This window comes from Anomaloglossus baeobatrachus, chromosome 2 (assembly GCF_048569485.1).
Source record: "Anomaloglossus baeobatrachus isolate aAnoBae1 chromosome 2, aAnoBae1.hap1, whole genome shotgun sequence".
NCBI classification, from domain to species: domain Eukaryota; kingdom Metazoa; phylum Chordata; class Amphibia; order Anura; family Aromobatidae; genus Anomaloglossus; species Anomaloglossus baeobatrachus.
Genome location: NC_134354.1, coordinates 286852541 through 286869985, shown reverse-complemented (window position 1 = coordinate 286869985; position 17445 = coordinate 286852541).

Here is a 17445-nt window from a genome sequence, read left to right as displayed (position 1 = left end):
TTGACTGAGTAATCCACATATATATATCCCTATATGTATGCACTCTTCTTGGTCTATGTGGATATATTCATGTACGTATGCATTTATGTGTGTGTATATGTGTATGTGTATGTGTCTATGGGTTTTAGCCTATTTGGATTTTTTCCCCTATATATATATATATTTATTGTTTATAGTTTTTATAAACTAAAGTAGTTTTTATAAACAGATGGAAAAATAGCATAAATAAAAAAACAAAAATAAAAAATAAAAACAAAAATAAGAATAAAGAATAATAAATTTTGAAAAAGTTTTCTAAAAAGGTTTTATAAAAATATGTTTTTAAAGGAATTTTTATTTAAAAAATAAGAAGTAATTGAAAAACAACCATATATAAAAAAGTAAAAATATTAACTAAAAACTTTTTCCATTGAACACAGGGAGCTTTTTAGCCTTTTAAAGTCATACTTTTATATTTTTCTATATAAGATATTCGGATATATTTTTGAATTTTTCCTAGTATCTATGTGTTGCTATATATACCTTATTAAAAAGTTTTTTATGAATTATGGGTGGGAGTAGCTAAATTTAGAATTTTTTGGTTAACTAAATATCTTTGAAAAAATTATTTGGAGGAATTCTCCCTCAAAAAAATCTCTGCATTAAATATGTCATGTAATACGATCTATATATATGAATTTTGCATGCGAGTTTATGTGTTTTTTCTGTACGTAGGTGTTGCATTGTTTTCTGTGGGAATCCGCAGTCATCTTTTAACTATAAATAGGTCCTAAAGGAATGACTGAGCTATCCTTGAGGAAGGGGACCGGTAACACCCCCGAAACGAGCGTCGGATCTTGCTCAGTCTAGTGCTGTGAAGTAGACGTAACTGTCTGTTTGCTCTCCACCGACCACGGAACCTGTCGGTTCACTGGCAGGTGAACGCCCAAGCAGGTGCACGAAGGAACCTATAACCCAGGGCAGAACAGCCCTGCTCTATTAATCTTTAATCGGCATCCTGTACTCTGGATTTGAGGATCCTGCACATTGCGACTCAGCACCAACTTTTCCTCTCCAGACAGGAGAAAAAACCACTCCACGCAAGGACCACATCTCACGGAGCTCTCTCTGTTAACATCGGTGTCAGGTAACATACACTGGGGACCTGTAACGGGCCCCCGGTGCACTGATCCTTTTACCGCTAGACTCCTCATCAGGAGAGCGGTATATTCAACCCTAACCAGGGACCGTGAATGAGTGCAGCGTGGCTGTCAGTGACAATTTAACAAGCAGTAAAGTATTAACCTCGGTGCAGGCACCCGTAAGCAGGAAGATTGCCCTTATACACGGGCTAGTACGGTCGTAGTACTTCCTTGGAAAAACTTTCTGCAATTATTAACTGTTTATTCCTTAGAAAATCACCCTCTTTTTGATCGGACTATTAACATCAGTAACTTTTAGTAATAATCGTGGTTGCCACCGGCCGGGGCCCCACGATTTTACAGTCATATTGTGCTCATCAATGTGTATATTTTTGTCTTTTGTCTCCTACTACTTGCAGAAAGTAATTTTGTTTCTATTGTTAGGGAGTATTGGTAGTAATAAAATATTAAAATAGTCCTTACTCTTATTTTTCAGCGCTGGTTTGTGAGATTTTCCATTTATGGAAAAAATCTCAATTCTAATTTACTAAATATATCCAGGCAAGTTTTGGGGCGGTTTTTGCCTAAAAACCAGCTGCAGAATTATAAGCAAGCCTTTTGGGTCAAGCGCTTACCATTGTCTTAGGACAACTTTTTAACCTTGTTTAAAAAATAATAAACATAACAAATCAGCAAATAACATAGACATATTTGGTGTTCCTGGAATCATAACGACCCAAACAACACAGCGATGAGATAATTTATGGGGATCAGTAAATGGCGAAAAAAATGGCACTCTGATTATTTTTCTCTATTAAGCCCATAAAAATGTAATAAAAATGTATTGCTGAGGCCGTGTTCACACGTAGTGTAAATGCTGCGTTTTTTCTGTAGATGCCTGCACCACACAACGCAATAACAATCTTCTCTAATTATTGCGTGTTTGCTGCATTATAATGCATTTTCCCCATATTTGATATATGTTTTGGTGCAGATGTGAATCTGGGGTTTAAATGCTTTTTTAATACTACAGAAAAGCTTGATTATGCGTTTCAAAAAGCAACAGCATTTTTTTTTTGTTTGCGTTTTTTTTCAGGTTCCAGAAATAAGCCTATAAAAGGAAAAAAAACAAAAACACACAGTTCTGCAGCGTCTATAGATGCACTAAGGGCGTAAATTTCATGAAATCACATCCACACTGCTTGGACATTTAATCTGTGTTCACATGTAGCGTAAATGTTGCATTTTTTTCTGCAGTTTTTTTTGCATATAAATTTAACTGTCCAAGCAAACTGGTTTTGGTGTTTTTTTTCTATAGAGACTTCTATGTGGAGCTTCAAAAACGCATGGAAAAAACTGATTTTACTTTTTAAGTGCAGAATCAAAGCTTTTCTGTACTAGAAAAAAACACAAAAAATCATAGATTCACATCTGCATCAAAAACGCATGAAATAATGGAGAAAAGGCAGAAAAAATGCTGCAAAAATGGAATAATCAGAGTATCAGAGAGAATCAGAATAATCAAAAACACAGGATTTATGCAATGTGTGAATATGGCCTTACAGACACAAAAAAGCAACAAGTGTGAAGTGATGCTTATATAAATATCAAAGTTCTGGCTGCTATGAATGAATGAACATTTCGGGGCATAGGCTGAACACCCCTTACTGCCAAATGTGTGTGGCTTGGGGTACAAGAGTAAAGTTTGCCAAATGCTTCCCCCCCTGTGGAAAGGGACACGCGCATGGTGGACTATCAAAACAAGCTTGTAAACAATCTTAAGAGTGGTTTTCCCCAAGAAAGCAGTGAAGCAAACAGTATGCATCGCAGTTCTAGGCTTCCAACACTGTGAACATCAAGTAGTCATCACAAAAGCATTAGCAGCAGTTTAAGTGGCAGAAGCAATTTCTGTGAGTTGTGTAAAAAGTCTCACATATGGCAAACGACTGGGTAGGATTGTGCAGGAGTATCTAGAGTTCAATATTAATGCTGTTGGGAGGGTTGGACCATTTTGGTCTTCAAAAATGGAAGAGTGGCATGAACTCACCAGTCATGCCTTGGAGGTCTTGTCATGCCCAACAGCTAGTGTTCTCTTAGAACATGTCTTTAGCGCTGCTGGTGGTGTCCTGACAAATAAGCACATCTGGCTGTCCCCTGAAAGTGTAGACCAACTAACTTTTATTAAGATGAAGACGTAATGTATCTCTAATGACTTTGCCACCCTAGGTGTAGATTTCAGTCTGCTGCATTGATCTCGCATTATTGAACTCTGTGACACCTTTGTCGTGGTTTCTACCTTGTCATGGTTATTGTGGCTGCTGTTGCTACTGCTGCTGTTGTTACTAACAAGTGCCTTGGTGGCGCAACAATCGAAAGGTGTGTCCACCGCTGATACTTTTACAATTTAGCTTTTTTTATCTACGAAGCACCTAAACTTCCTATCTCAAAAATAAGCCCTATTTGCGTACTATACTATACAGGATACTACAACAGGATCCTGAAAAAGGGTTTTGGCAGACCTTTCAGGATATATAACTTTTTTATTGGTGTACATTGCCCCGTTGTGTTGCTGTAAACCCCGGCGTCTGTGTTGGCATCAGGGATTGGAACATGTGCTTGTCTCGGGCGGGGGACAGACCGCAACAGGGGGGCCGCTCGAGGTGCTTGAATCCGGGCGGTTGCTGTGGCTCGAGTGGCAGCCGGATCCTGGGTTCGCGTAGCCGTCCATCGCCCACGAGTGAAAAGGGGGTATTTACAGGGGATTAGTTTGTCAGCGACGCCACCCGTGGGTTGCAGTGATGGATGGTGACACCGCTGCTTAGATATCGGGGTGCCCGGGGCTGATGGAGTGGGCAGCAAGGTGGGATCCCCTCCACGGGTAGGGGAGGTGTAGTCACGGGGCCCAGGGTATTGCGAGGGGTTGCAGGGAGCAGTCTTTAGGAGGCAGGAAACAGGGAACTCACTGTTCGTGGTGCTGGATGAGCTGATGCTGATTTGGAGAGTTAGTAAACACACAGAGTCCGTATTGTAAACCAAGTTGACAGTGACCAGTAGCCTCCGGCGGTTGCATTCGGGTCCTACACACAGATATACAGCCAGGGACCCTTTCTTCTGCACTTTCTGTCTGTCTCTCTTGTTTGGACTAGTCCACTTGAAACGGCTTCCGGACCGGATCCCCTCTTTCGGCACCGGCAGGCTACAACCCTGCCCTGGTCTACCTCAGGTTCCCCGCGACTGGATCTCCGTCACCTGTGGCCCTCACTGCCACCTAGTCTGCGTAGCTAGTTCAGTTGTCTGATGGTCCGGGGCTCCAACCCCGACTACCACCCTCTCCAGGGAGCGCCATCTCCCTCCTGGTAGCTCTCCACTGACTACAGCTTAAACTGCCCAACACTCCTCTCTGTCACTTCCTGAGCTCTTCTCCTCGATCCCTTCCATTGTCCTGGGGGGAGGGTGACTAGGGCCTGATTGGCTGGTGTATACCTGTGTGGGGACTGTGTTGGTGCTAAAGAGGAGAATGGCCTGCATTTTGGTGGATTTGTGCAGGCTCTGTGACAACCTGGTTTTGCCAGGGCATCAACTCCCCCCTTGGTAGAATACAGCCCGCCCTCGGGCTGTCCGGCCACTGACGTTTATTTTTCTGCTTCTGCAATTGAAAAAGATAACAAGTAAACCATTTCAAAACGTTTCATTCCCCGGAGGGAAGGCACATCATTAAAAAAAACAAAAAACATTTTTAACGTTACGAAACTGTCCTGAGGAAAAGAAGTAGCCAAGTTCCGCTACCAAGTCCATAGAACAACATTTTACAACTGCTGCCAGCGCAGCTTCCTGTGCAGCTGCTACTGCTGCCGCTCCTAGTATGGGGCACGGGTTCCATGCTCCGCCTCCTGCTCGGGAGCCAGGCCCACTCGGATAGCCTCGGTGGGTCATACTACAGTGGGCCCCACCGATCAGTGGCCTGCTCCACCTCTCTGCAGCTGCACTCCGGCTGCTCCACAGCCGGGACAGGGTGCTTAGGAGCGGTTTGTGCCTCAGCTGGGATAGACTTCAGGTCGGGTGCCGCCTCCGTTGCGGCCGAGCGGACTGCTGGAGCCAACGTCATCACTGATGCGGTCGGACTCGGGGCTGAGGGAGACGTCATCGGGGTTGCGGCCTGGCTCGGGGCCGGATGAGATGTCATCGGGGTTGCGGCCTGGCTCGTGGCCGGATGAGATGTCATCGGGGTTGTGGCCTGGCTCGGGGCCTGGACGGGTGCCGAGGCGGTGGTGAGTGCAAGGCCCGAGGTCCCAGTTACTGGGTCCTCCTCCGCACTCTGCTTGCCAGGCTGCTGGGACATCTTGCCGTGTTGGTGTCCAGGAACGGGTTTCTGCAGAGTCCTGGTGTCCCTGTACTTTATCTTCTCTGGTCACATGCCACTTTTTCCGCCCTCCCCCTTGGTTTTCCAGCAGCAGCCTCTTTGCTCTGGAGATCACCAAGTTCCACCCGCGTTCTTAGGGGGCGGGGCTTACGACTTGTGCTCTTTTCAGGGAAGAAGATGGCGAGGTTGTTGTTTTAGGCACCAAATATGGCAGGCAAGATGGCGGCAGTTCAAAAATTTTCAGCGTTTCACGGTTTACAGTCCGGGAAAGGCACACTTCACTCAGGTTAGTGGATGGGGTAAGAATCCTGTTCGTGACGCCAAGATGTCGCGGGCGGGGGACAAACCACAACAGGGGGTCCGCTCGAGTAGCAGCAATCCATCGCCCACGAGTGAAAAGGGGGGATTTACAGGGGATTAGTTTGTCAGTGACGCCACTTGTGGGTTGCGGTGATGGATGGTGACATCGCCGCTGCCTAGATATCGGGGTGCCCGGGGCTGATGGAGCTGGGCAGCAAGGTGGGATCCCCTCCACGGGTAGGGGAGGTGTAGTCACGGGGCCCAGGGTATTGTGAGGGGTTGCAGGGAGCAGTCTTTAGGAGGCAGGAAACAGGGAACTTACAGTTTGTTGTCGTGGTGCTGGATGAGCTGGTGCTGATTTGGATGGTCAGTAGACACACAGAGTCCGTATTGTAAACAAAGTTGCCAGTGACTGGTAGCCTCCGGCGTTTGCATTCGGGTCCCACACACAGATATACAGCCAGGGGCCCTTTCTTCTGCATTTTCTATCTGTCTCTCTTGTCTGGACTAGTCCGCTTGAAACGGCCTCCGGACTGGATCATCTCTCTCGGCACCGGCGGGCTACAACCCTGCCCCGGTCTACCTCAGGTTTTCAGCGACCGGATTTCCATCACCTGTGGCCCTCACTGCCACCTAGTCAGCATAGCTAGTTCAGTTGTTCGGTGGTCCGGGGCTCCAACCCCGACTACCACCCTCTCCAGGGAGCTCCAACTCCCTCCTGTCTGCTCTCCACTGACTACAGCTCAAATTGCCCAATACTCCTCTCTGTCACTTCCTGAGCTCTTCTCCTCGATCCCTCCCATTGTCTTGGGGGGAGGGTGACTAGGGCCTGATTGGCTGGTGTATACCTGTGTGGGGACTGTGTTGGTGCTAAAGAGGAGAATGGCATGCATTTTGGTGGATTTGTGCAGGCTCTGTGACAACCTGGTTTTGCCAGGACGTCACATGCTAATGGCAAATGAATATTCACCCCCTTCCCCTAGCTCATAATCCTGCCCACCCCTCTCTGCCGGCATCAGTTATTGAAACATTTGTTAATGGTAAATGAATATTCACCCCCTTTCCCTGCCCATATTCTCACCGAACTCTCTGTGCCGACATAGGTGATTCAGTCAGACTACCATTATTACTGCCAAGGATCACATTGCTGGCCTGGAGCTCTTCTTATCCAAGCGTGTATTACTATACAGCTGTTACTCTCAGGTGAGGAGCGCAGACGACCAGGCCGAGGACTGCGATGCAATCCTCGTGCAGTAATACAGGAGTCTGACTGAATCACTGACACCCAGCATAGAGGGCTGGGTGTGATTATAGGCTGGGGAATGAGGGTAATTATTAATTTGCCATTAACCAAAGTTCTAATCACTGACACTAACAGAGGGGTGGGCGGAATTATGGGCTAGAGGATGATGATGATTATTCATTTTCTGTAAACAAATGCTCCAATTACTGACGCCGACACAGAGGGGTGGGCAGACTTATGGGCAAAAGAAGGGGCAAAATATAAATTTCCCATTAACGCGTTCCAATTACTGATGGCAATAAAAAAAATATGACAACCCCTGAAAATAAGCCCTAGCGCATATTTTGGAGTCAAAAATAATATAATACCCAGTCTTATTTTAAGTGAAACATGGTATCTAGAGCTTACACACAGTGCTGTCTACAGACTACATGAAATGCTCTGTTATCTATAGACTACATGCAGTGATCTTCTGCCTGTACATCACGCACATAGGCTCTGTTACCTGCACATCACGCACATAGGCTCTGTCACCTTCACATCACGCACACAGGCTCTGCTGCCTACACATCACACACAGGCTATGCATCCTGAACAAGTAACATCCTGCTCTGCAGACACAAAGCATTACACACTGCTCACTGCACACTGCACTACTAACGCTGACATATCATAAGGCTGCAAACTCAGTGCTCACCATCTTACAAACTGCACACAGTCCTACACACTGCACTACACAAAACCACCGCCCGTGCATACGCCGACATGGACCCACTCGATTTGAGTAACAAGCACTCGAGCAGTTTAGTGCTCGCTCATCACTAGTGATTATTAACAGATGGAACTTCCCAATTGCCAGTGTGAATGCAGCTTACGTCTGTGTACTGCTGTCACGGGAATTGTGGATCAGACAGCTCTGAAGTATAATATAATATCTACATGTGGGACAGGTGGCAGGCTGTCTGGTGAAACAATATCTTTGTTTGAGGCTACATTTATGAAACCAGGCACAAAAATGTGAAAAGGGATATCTTTCTGCTCAGCTGGTGGGTACTTGTGAGGCGACACTGAAATCTATTCCTTTAGTATTTTGATGTCCTGGCTTTTGATGTTGAACAGTGAGTTTGAAGTATTTTAATATTTTGCATATATGGGTTGATTTATTCTAAATCCTGACAGACATCATTGAAGAAGCTTCAATAAATACATGTTGGAAACAAGAGCTTATTAGTTGTACACAAGTGCAGGTAGATAAAAATGTATTTATACCTACATGTATCTTGTGAATGCATCACACACAGTAAGTTTCTTCAGTTTTAAAGGCAGACTTTTTATACTAAATTTGTTGCAGTTTTTGTTGACCTACATGAAGTAATCGGTGACAAATACTTTAGTACATGGTTGTACAATGTTCTTTATTATGCGGTAATGGAGTGGAAGTCCTGAAAAGTATGAAAAATACATAAAAGACCATCACTCTTCTCTACAGAGAACTATGTAACAACTCCAAATATGTTATAAAACTAGTCTTATGTTATGTGGAAAAATCAATTAGCACATTTTGTTCCTTGTTAAAGCGCCGAAGTAGAAAGAAGTAACGTAGCAATACAATGTACTGTACTCCTACATCATACAGCCCATATTTGAAATATGATACATTATTAACCCTCCGTCACATACAATAGGCCTGACAGGCACATCTCTTTTACTTTCATTTCTCCTTCCTCACCAGATTGTGAGGACATCTCCTCCCTCCAGGTAGTCTCCTGTCTCTAGCAGCTCTGTGAAACCTCATACCACAGTTGGATTGCAGAGCTTCAGGAGGACAGATATAACTGTGCTAATCTCTCAGGCTCATTGTATGTGAACACGTCACACTCAATAAGGTTGGTATTTTATGTTTTTATTCATCACATGCTCTGCAACTGTAATTTTTCTGGGGAAACTTCAGGATCTAATTCTGATTGAATATGTGTTTAATAGTACTTAAGGTACCTTTAAAATTAAGTTTGTTTCCATAAATTTTCTTTGTAGAGTTTTTGACAGAGTCGAACTGGGGACTATTTGGCGGGAGTTTTGAAATGTTTGTATTTCAGAGTTATTAGTTTTATGTTAAGTAAATGGGGTTTTTTTTTGCACCTGATTATGTGTAGTCTCTTTTATTTCATCCCTATGAAGGTCACTGATCACTTTTAGAGCACTGAAATTGCAAACATTAGATATTATAGGTATTTTTCTAGCCTGCACCTGACAGTCACATTGTATGTGAACTCGTTAGAACCGATATTGTATGTGACGGAGGGTTAAAGGGGTTGTCTGGAACCTGGAGATTTTTCTTTTTGCTATTAGAATAAAGAGGGCTTTACATGCTACGATATCGCTAATGTGAAGTCGTTGGGGTCACGGAATTTGTGACGCACATCCGACCGCATTAGCGATGCCGTTGCGTGTGACACCTATGAGCGATTTTGCATCATCGCAAAAACGTGCAACGTTGACATGGGGGGTCCATTCTCAAATATCGTTACTGCAGCAGTAACGAAGTTGTTCCTCATTCCTGCGGCAGCACACATCGCTATTGTGACACCGCAGGAATGAGGAACCTCTCCTTACCTGCCTCCCGGCCGCAATGCGGAAGGAAGGAGGTGGGCGGGATGTTACATCCCGCTCATCTCCGCCCCTCCGCTTCTATTGGGTGGTGGTTCAGTGATGCTGCTGTGACGTCACTGTGACGCTGAACGAACCGCCCCTTTAGAAAGGAGGCGGTTTTCCGGTCACAGCGACGTCGCCGGGCAGGTAAGTATGTGTGACAGGTCTGGGCGATGTTATGCGGCACGGGCAGCGATTTGCCCGTGTCGCACAACAGATGAGGGCGGGTACCCACGCTAGCGATATCGGTACCGATATCGCAGCGTGTAAAGTGGCCTTAAGATCTTACCGGTAGGTAGTTCTAAACTACCTGCTTGTTCTGCCCTCTCTTTTCCTGCACAGAGCGGTCATGTACCACCCCTGCTTGTTTAATTTGTTTAGTGCTGGCCTCTGGGCACTGATTCGAGGCCATTTCGAGACAGAATCCTACAAACCGTTCTAGTTGACACAGGGACTTGAGGTGACCAGGCCTTTTGGAGCTCTGCTGCAGTGGAAGAGGGGCTGGCTTTGGATTTTCTAATCAACAAATGTTCCTCCTGAGCAGTTGTCTTGCGGGGTCTGCCGGATCTAGGCTTGTCAATAACATCTCCAGTCTCTTCAAATCTTTTTTTAATTCTTTGTACTTGATGCTGAGACACATTAAAGGTGTCAGCCACCTCTGCAGTGGATTTAGTCTTCAGCCTCTCGATAATCAAGGCTTTGGTCGCAGAGTGGATTTTTGGCATGTTGTCAGAGGTCAAGTTGCAGTTCAAGTGAAGGTCTGGGGTGCTGGGTTTCTTTTCATACACACCCACTAATTAACCGATCATTCAGTGAGCACAGGTGAGGATATAAACAAGGATTGGGTGCATTATATGACAAGGAGACAAAAATTTTGTGGTAGGGCATGCCACAGTCGGACTGCTCTAACTGTAAAGAACCCTTTCCTATTTAGCTGCTGGCATCTCTTTTCTTCCATTCACAGGGAATGTCCCCTGGTCCTTAGTATTGTTTTTGGAAGGAATAAGTAACAACCTCTGTTACGAATTGGGGCCGCCATAGCCGCAAGCTGCCTGCTGCGGTTCCAGTTCTGCCCAGGCGCCGGCTGTCATTTTTGGCCATGCCTCGGGTCATCCAGCTGGCTGCTTGCACCTCCACGTCTAAGTGTGGAGAGGTGGCTAGTGTGCATGCGTGTGCCGATTTACCCAGCCAGAGCCTAAGTCCAGTGTTTCGCCTAGTGAGCATGCTCAGCCTGATGCAATTTCTGAGGCTAAGTCCTCGGTTCAGGCTACTGAGCATGCTCCTACACTTAGTGCGAGAAGCCTCTTTGTACAGGTAATTGGACTTCATGCCGTGTCTAAGTCCTGTGTTGTGCCTACTGAGCATGCGCAGGCAGATAGTCTGATTTCTGAGACTGTTGTTCGGGCTACTGAGCATGAGTACATGAGAGGCTAGGTCTGGTAAGGACTTCACTGGGCATGTCCGTGAGGTGGCAGGCCCTGATAGGGCAGAGGGCATCAGGTGTCCTGATGACGTGGCTACTCCGGACTGGCTCGCGGAAGCCCACCCCTATAACATGGAACCTCACCATTGGTCGTCAGACGATGACTGGTGAGGTGTTTGGGGCGTGGCTGCCATGAGGTTATCAGTGACGTGGCGGTTCCAGATAGGCTGCTGGTGACGTCTCTGATGATGTGGCACTCTGCAATTGGCCCTAGGAGGTGCCATTGTGGTCCACCCTGGGGTTGGGGCGGACCCAGGTTATAAAAGGGGCTGGAGACAGCATGGAGGTGCGCAGTCTTCTTATGCCATTGCTTTGTGCACACCTCCAGTCTCTTTGCGGTCATAACCACTAGTTCTGGAAGCGGTAGGTGGGGCTAGGCGAACAATGCCTGTCACGCCAAGATTCGTGGCTTGGCAAATCAGGGTCAGGCGCTGTGCTTCCCCCCTGCTGTTACAGTCTTGCTGCAGCAGGCCTGTGGTGTTAACTGGGCTGCGGCTGCTGCGCCACCTGTTCGGTTATGCCTCCTATGCACACGGACAGCATACCCCAGGACCCCTGTGGCGTTAACAGGGAGTTCCTGGGCTGGGTGTGGGGACCCTATTATCCTCTTCGGCTTCCCAGTCAATGCTACAGGTGTGACCACCTGGTCTGACGTGTCCTTCACACAAAAGACCAGTCGAGAGGTGTCCAGAAACGCTAATCGGAAGACCGCTTGCCCTGACGTGTCCTACACATGTGGCCGACAAGGCGCTTTCACGGCGGTCTTCCGGTCAATGCTACCTGGTCAATACCCGGCCTGACGTGTTCCCTGCACACGTGACCGGTTCCCAGGTTTCCACTGAGCCACCCAGCTCTGTATTCTCTGCCTAACCTTCGGGTTGCCAGCAGCTCCTTTGTCATCTGGAGCACGGTGGGCCCCGACTGGCGATTGGGATATTTACCACCTTATCCTGATCTGCCATTCCCCCCGTAACAACCTCTTTAATGTTTTATATGCAGCCATCATAGAACATGGGCCCTTTGAAAATCTTAATACATAAGAACCATTTCTATGTTAGCACATTGAAAAAATGTATAACAATCTACAAGTGTTACCAGACTCAGGATGACTGGACACGAATCACTTGCTTAGCCTTTACATAATGACAAAAGCTGCCGAAAAGCTTTTCATTGGTTCCTTTAAGATAATGTGGGTCAATGATAGTGTGAGGAGACGTGTTGAAATCTGCATCATTAAGATGATAAACATTTTGGAATGACCAAGAAAACAATGACTCATGTCAACACTTCACTGCACTGAATATCCTAACTTTAAAGTGCCCACATATTAATAGAAAAAAGTCGTATATATGTTAAAGGTGAAATTTATTAGATGAGAAAAAAAACAATCCCATATAATCCCATATAAGCTGTGGCTGCAAATTCTAAATATCTAACAAAGAGAAAATATTTCACTGTTTGTATAGCAAGCATTTGCATCTGGATATTTATTAACGATGTACGGTATTTAAAAAATATATTGTTATCCAAATATATTTGGTTATATTGAGGGTAATATGCAGGCAACAGAGGTAGGTACACTGAGAAGAAATCTAATATAGTTGGGCTGCCATACAATAATAAGCCGCACTCAATGCCAAGAAAATGCATTTTGGAGTGCATATGAAGAGAAAAAGCTACAACATGAATATTATATTAACTCGTAAATCCCTTGTAAAGGAATGTTCACACACTGCAAAATTGCTGTGACTGTTCTGCCAGAAACCACAGTGACATCCATAGTAGCAAATCTGCACCAAGTCATGCAGTTTTTCTGCAGATTTAATACTGTGATTGAGCAAAATAAAAGAAACACTATACTCACCTCCTCTAGTGCTTCCATGGATCCCTTTCCCTGTCCTCTGCTGGTTCTATCATGAATTAAAAAGAAAGGTCAAACATTTACAGTGGCGTGAAAAAGTGTTTGCCCCTTCCTGATTTCTTATTCTTTTGCATGTTTGTCACACTTATGTTTCAGATCACCAAATTTAAATATTAGACAAAGATAACACAAGTAACCACAAAATGCAGTTTGTAAATTAAGGTCTTTATTATTGAGGGAACATTAAATCCAAACCTACAGGAACCTGTGTGAAAAAGTGATTTTGGCCCACTTATCTTTACAGAATTGTTGGAATTCAGCCACATTGGAGGGTTTCCGAGCATGAAGCACTTGTTTGCCACAGCAATTCAATCGGATTAAGGTCAGGACTTGGACTAGGCCACTCCTAAATCCTAATTTTGTTTTTTTAAGCCATTCAGAGATGAAGTTGCTGGTGTGTTTTGGATCATTGTCCTGCTGCATAACCAAGTGCACTTCAGCTTGATGTCACAAACAGATGGCCAGACATTCTCGTTCCTGATTTTTTGGTAGTAGAATTCATGGTTCCATTTAGCACAGCAAGTCTTCTAGGTCCTAAAGCAGTCCTATTTTACTGTTGGTATGATGTTCCTTTTCTGAAACTCTGTTACTTCTACGCCAGATGTAATGGGACATACATCTTCCAAAAAGTTCAACTTTTGTCCCATCAGTCCAGAGTATTCTCCCAAAAGTCTTGGGGATCATCAAGATGTTTTCTGGCAAAACTGAGAAGAGCCTTTTTGTTTTTTCTGCTGAGCAGTGGTTTTGTCTTGAAACTCTGCTATGCAGGCCTTTTTTGCCCAGTCTCTTTCTTATGGTGGAATTATGAACACTGGATCTTAACAGAGGCAAGAAAGGCCTGCACTTTTTTGGATGTTGCTGTAGGATCTTTTGTGACCTCTTTGATGACTCATTGTTGCGCTCTTGGGGTAATTTTGGTCGGTCGGCCACTCCTGGGAAGGTTCACCACTGTTCCATCTGCCCCCACTTGTGGAAAATAGCTCTAACTGTGGCTTGATGGAGTCCAAAAGGTTTAGAAATAGCTTTATAACTTTTTCCAGACTGACAAATCTCAAGTGTTCCTAAATATATTTGGATTATGGCAAGATGTCTAACTTTTGAGGATCTGTTGGTCTGCTTTACTTTGTCAGGCAAATCCTATTTAAGTGATTTCTTGATGTAGAACAGGTATGGCAGTAATAATGCCTGCATGTGGCTAGAGACATTGAAATCAGTTTCCAAGGATGTGATGAACCACAGTTAATTTATGTTTCAAGGGGGGGACAATCACTTTTTCACACAGGGCCTTGTAGGTTTGGATTTCTTTTTCCCTTAATTTATAAACTGTATTTTGGGTTTACTTGTGTTATCTGTCATGATCCAGGCCAGCTTTTGCCTGCTGCTGATTACACCCAGCTCTGGCCTGGTCATGTCAGGGGTTAACTTCCCGTGCCTCGTTCTGGATCCCAGGACGCTATATATTGCCTCTCTACCTATGGCTCAGTGCCAGTGATATTTCTGCCTTGCAGCTTGTATACTGGCTCTGGTGAGTGTTCCAGATCTGTACTGCCTCCCTGCTACTGTGTCCTGACTTGTACCCTCCCCTGTACATCTGCCTGTCCCAGTCCCTGACTTTCCGCTTCTGTCTGTTGTTTGTGTTTCCCACTGCATACCTGATCTCCAGACTTCCGACTCGTTTCTGTTTTCTGACTTGATATTGATCCTCCCTTTGTAGTGACTTGACTTTCCTCTCTTTAGACTCTGAATGTTTGACTACTCTATTGCCCCCTGGTGGCTTGCCTGTTAACTGCCTGCTGAAGTTACTCTGCTGTACCTCAGCTGCCTTTCCGTTACAGTGTTTCCTTATTTCTCCTACACTATTCTGCTGCCACCTAGTGGGGATTACTCTGTACTATGTCTTACCAGCCTTTGTACAGAGTGACATTATCTTTGTCTAATATTTAAATTTGTTTGTTGATCTGAAACATTTAAGTGTGATAAACATGCAAATGAATAAGACAACGGGAAGAGGCCAACACTTTCACACCACTGTATATTGTTATTGTGAGACTTTTATTGGGATTGGTACACATCATGTTCTTTACTCATGTTCAGCCAAAGAAGTATCCTCTCGGTAGCCACAATTTTGTTTTCAGCTATATGGGAACCCAGGAGTGATATATGTCACTTTTTGGCATAGAGTGGCACACGTTTGGAATTTATGTTCAGTGCCAATACAGTTTGTACAGTGGGTACACCAAATATAGCCCTTAAAAACAATATTAATTGATGCAGGGAAATTACAAATAATTCCAGAAATATTTGGACAGTGACCAAATCTCCATGATTTGGGCGTTGCATGCCACTAATTTTTATTTAAAATGAAACAACTGAGATGCAATTGAAGTGTAGAATTTGAAGTTTAATTAAGGGGAATCTGTTACCAGGTTTATGTAACGCCCTGGACCCCAGGGGTCACAGGTAATTACATCAGCCATATACACACACACCCCCATCCCCTGTGAGGTTACACATATGTCACCCGAAAGGGAGACCTGATGCCTCCCTCAGGGTGAGTAGAGCACACCAGGTGGGCGGAGTCAGGTGGAAAGACACGCCCACCGAGGAGACTACTGTCCTGGGGCAGGAAGTTCAAGCAGATAAGTTTTGGAGTTGACAGTGAGTGGTAGAGGAGCAGCTGTCAGGGACCCGGGTAGGAGCCTGGGCCCCTTAGAGAACGTCAGGCAGGCAGACGGTGGTGGCCGTCTGCAGGACAACCGGTACAGCAACCGGCGGAACCGTACGGACCGGGCCTGGGTTGGAGCCCGCCGGTCCCGAACCGGGGAGTCAACCGTGTACCGGAGCATCAACAAGAGGGTACTCAGACCCCGTCCTAGCTTAGAAGCCACTGAGTATAGGCAACTTGACTGATTGCTGGCCGGACCTCACGGGTTCATCCACACCCAAAGTCCTGAAAGAAGGCAAAAGCCCACCGAGACCGGGTGAGCGCCACCGCCAAGGGCCAAACACCCGACGGGCCAGCGCCTGCGGGCAACCGATGGCTCATCCGGCACCTCAACGCCGGGGAGCGGGCCACCACTGCTTAGGTAGGGGAGGCCGAAAGACAAACATCTAGAGGTGCACGGGAAAAGGGGCCACCATCAACCCCACAGGGGACATCAGCAGCCGGCCGCGGGGACGACCACTAGTGTGAATCAATCGTGAGTACACCAGTGCCATCCGGGCATGACGCTACACCGCGGCACGGTGCCCTGCACCCTGACAACGGCATCACCCCCTTCCAGTCCCCCACCGGGGGCCCCGGGACACACTGCCCCTACCCACGGAGGGGCTAACATCTCAGCTGCGGCCGCAACACCGATCCCGGACGAGCCCACCATCACTCCAGCCGCAGCGGTGGTGCATCCCCCGTCACCACGACCCATGGGTGGCGTCACGACCTGTTACACGACCACCAACCCCTACATCGCCTTCCCTTAACAAGAGCGATGTGGCCCCCGGTCCGGAGGCGCTTGTGCCACCGAGAACCCGAGCCCGGACCTCGAGCGGCTCGGCCTGAGCAAGCGGAGGAAGCGGCCGGGCCCCTCTCAGGGCGGTACACGTATACTCTTTCTGGCGTCACGAACAGGATTCGGACAGTCCACTTACCTGTGGAAAGTGCGCCTTAGAAGTTTCCATCCGTGGCGTCCTGCCGAAAAAGTTGAAGTCCCGCCATCTTGGCGCGAAAGTTTTCCGCTCGAGTCGTCTTCCCCGAGCAGTGAAAGCGCGAAAAGTGAAGCCCCGCCCCCGAAGGAGGAGTGTTAAGAGAAAACCAAGGGGGAGGCGGGCGAGAAGGCTGCCTGATGTAACCGAGAAGATAAAAAGGCAGGGACTCCAGGACCCTGCATCCGTTCCGTTTCTGGACCCACACTGTGCAGCATGGCGACTCCCGTCCCGCGTCCCGATATCCCGGAGCCTGCGCAAGGAACAGCGGCGTGGATGAAGGCCCGGACGGAGATGTGTCTCCGCCTCCAGCACCAGGTAAGCTTCCTGGTGGACCACTGGGCGGCGGAGATGGGGGAGATAGTGGCTGCTGTGCGGGCCCGTGAGAGGATGATGATGTTGGCAGGGTGGGGAGGCGACCCACGTCCCTATGCCCTTGAGGGGTCGGCCATCGCGGCTGAGGGGCTCGGTCTGCTGTTGCCCGCCATACCGCCTCCTCCATTGCCCGCAACAGTGGTTGCTGCTCCTCCACCCGTATCCCCACCCCCAACATCAGTGGCGGAGTACGTCCTGGGCGCTCATGGGAAGTTACTGGAGGAGGCAGGCCTGGACCTGCAATGGAACCCGGCCGCGCAGAGCCCGTTGCCAGAGGAGACCCGTTACCGG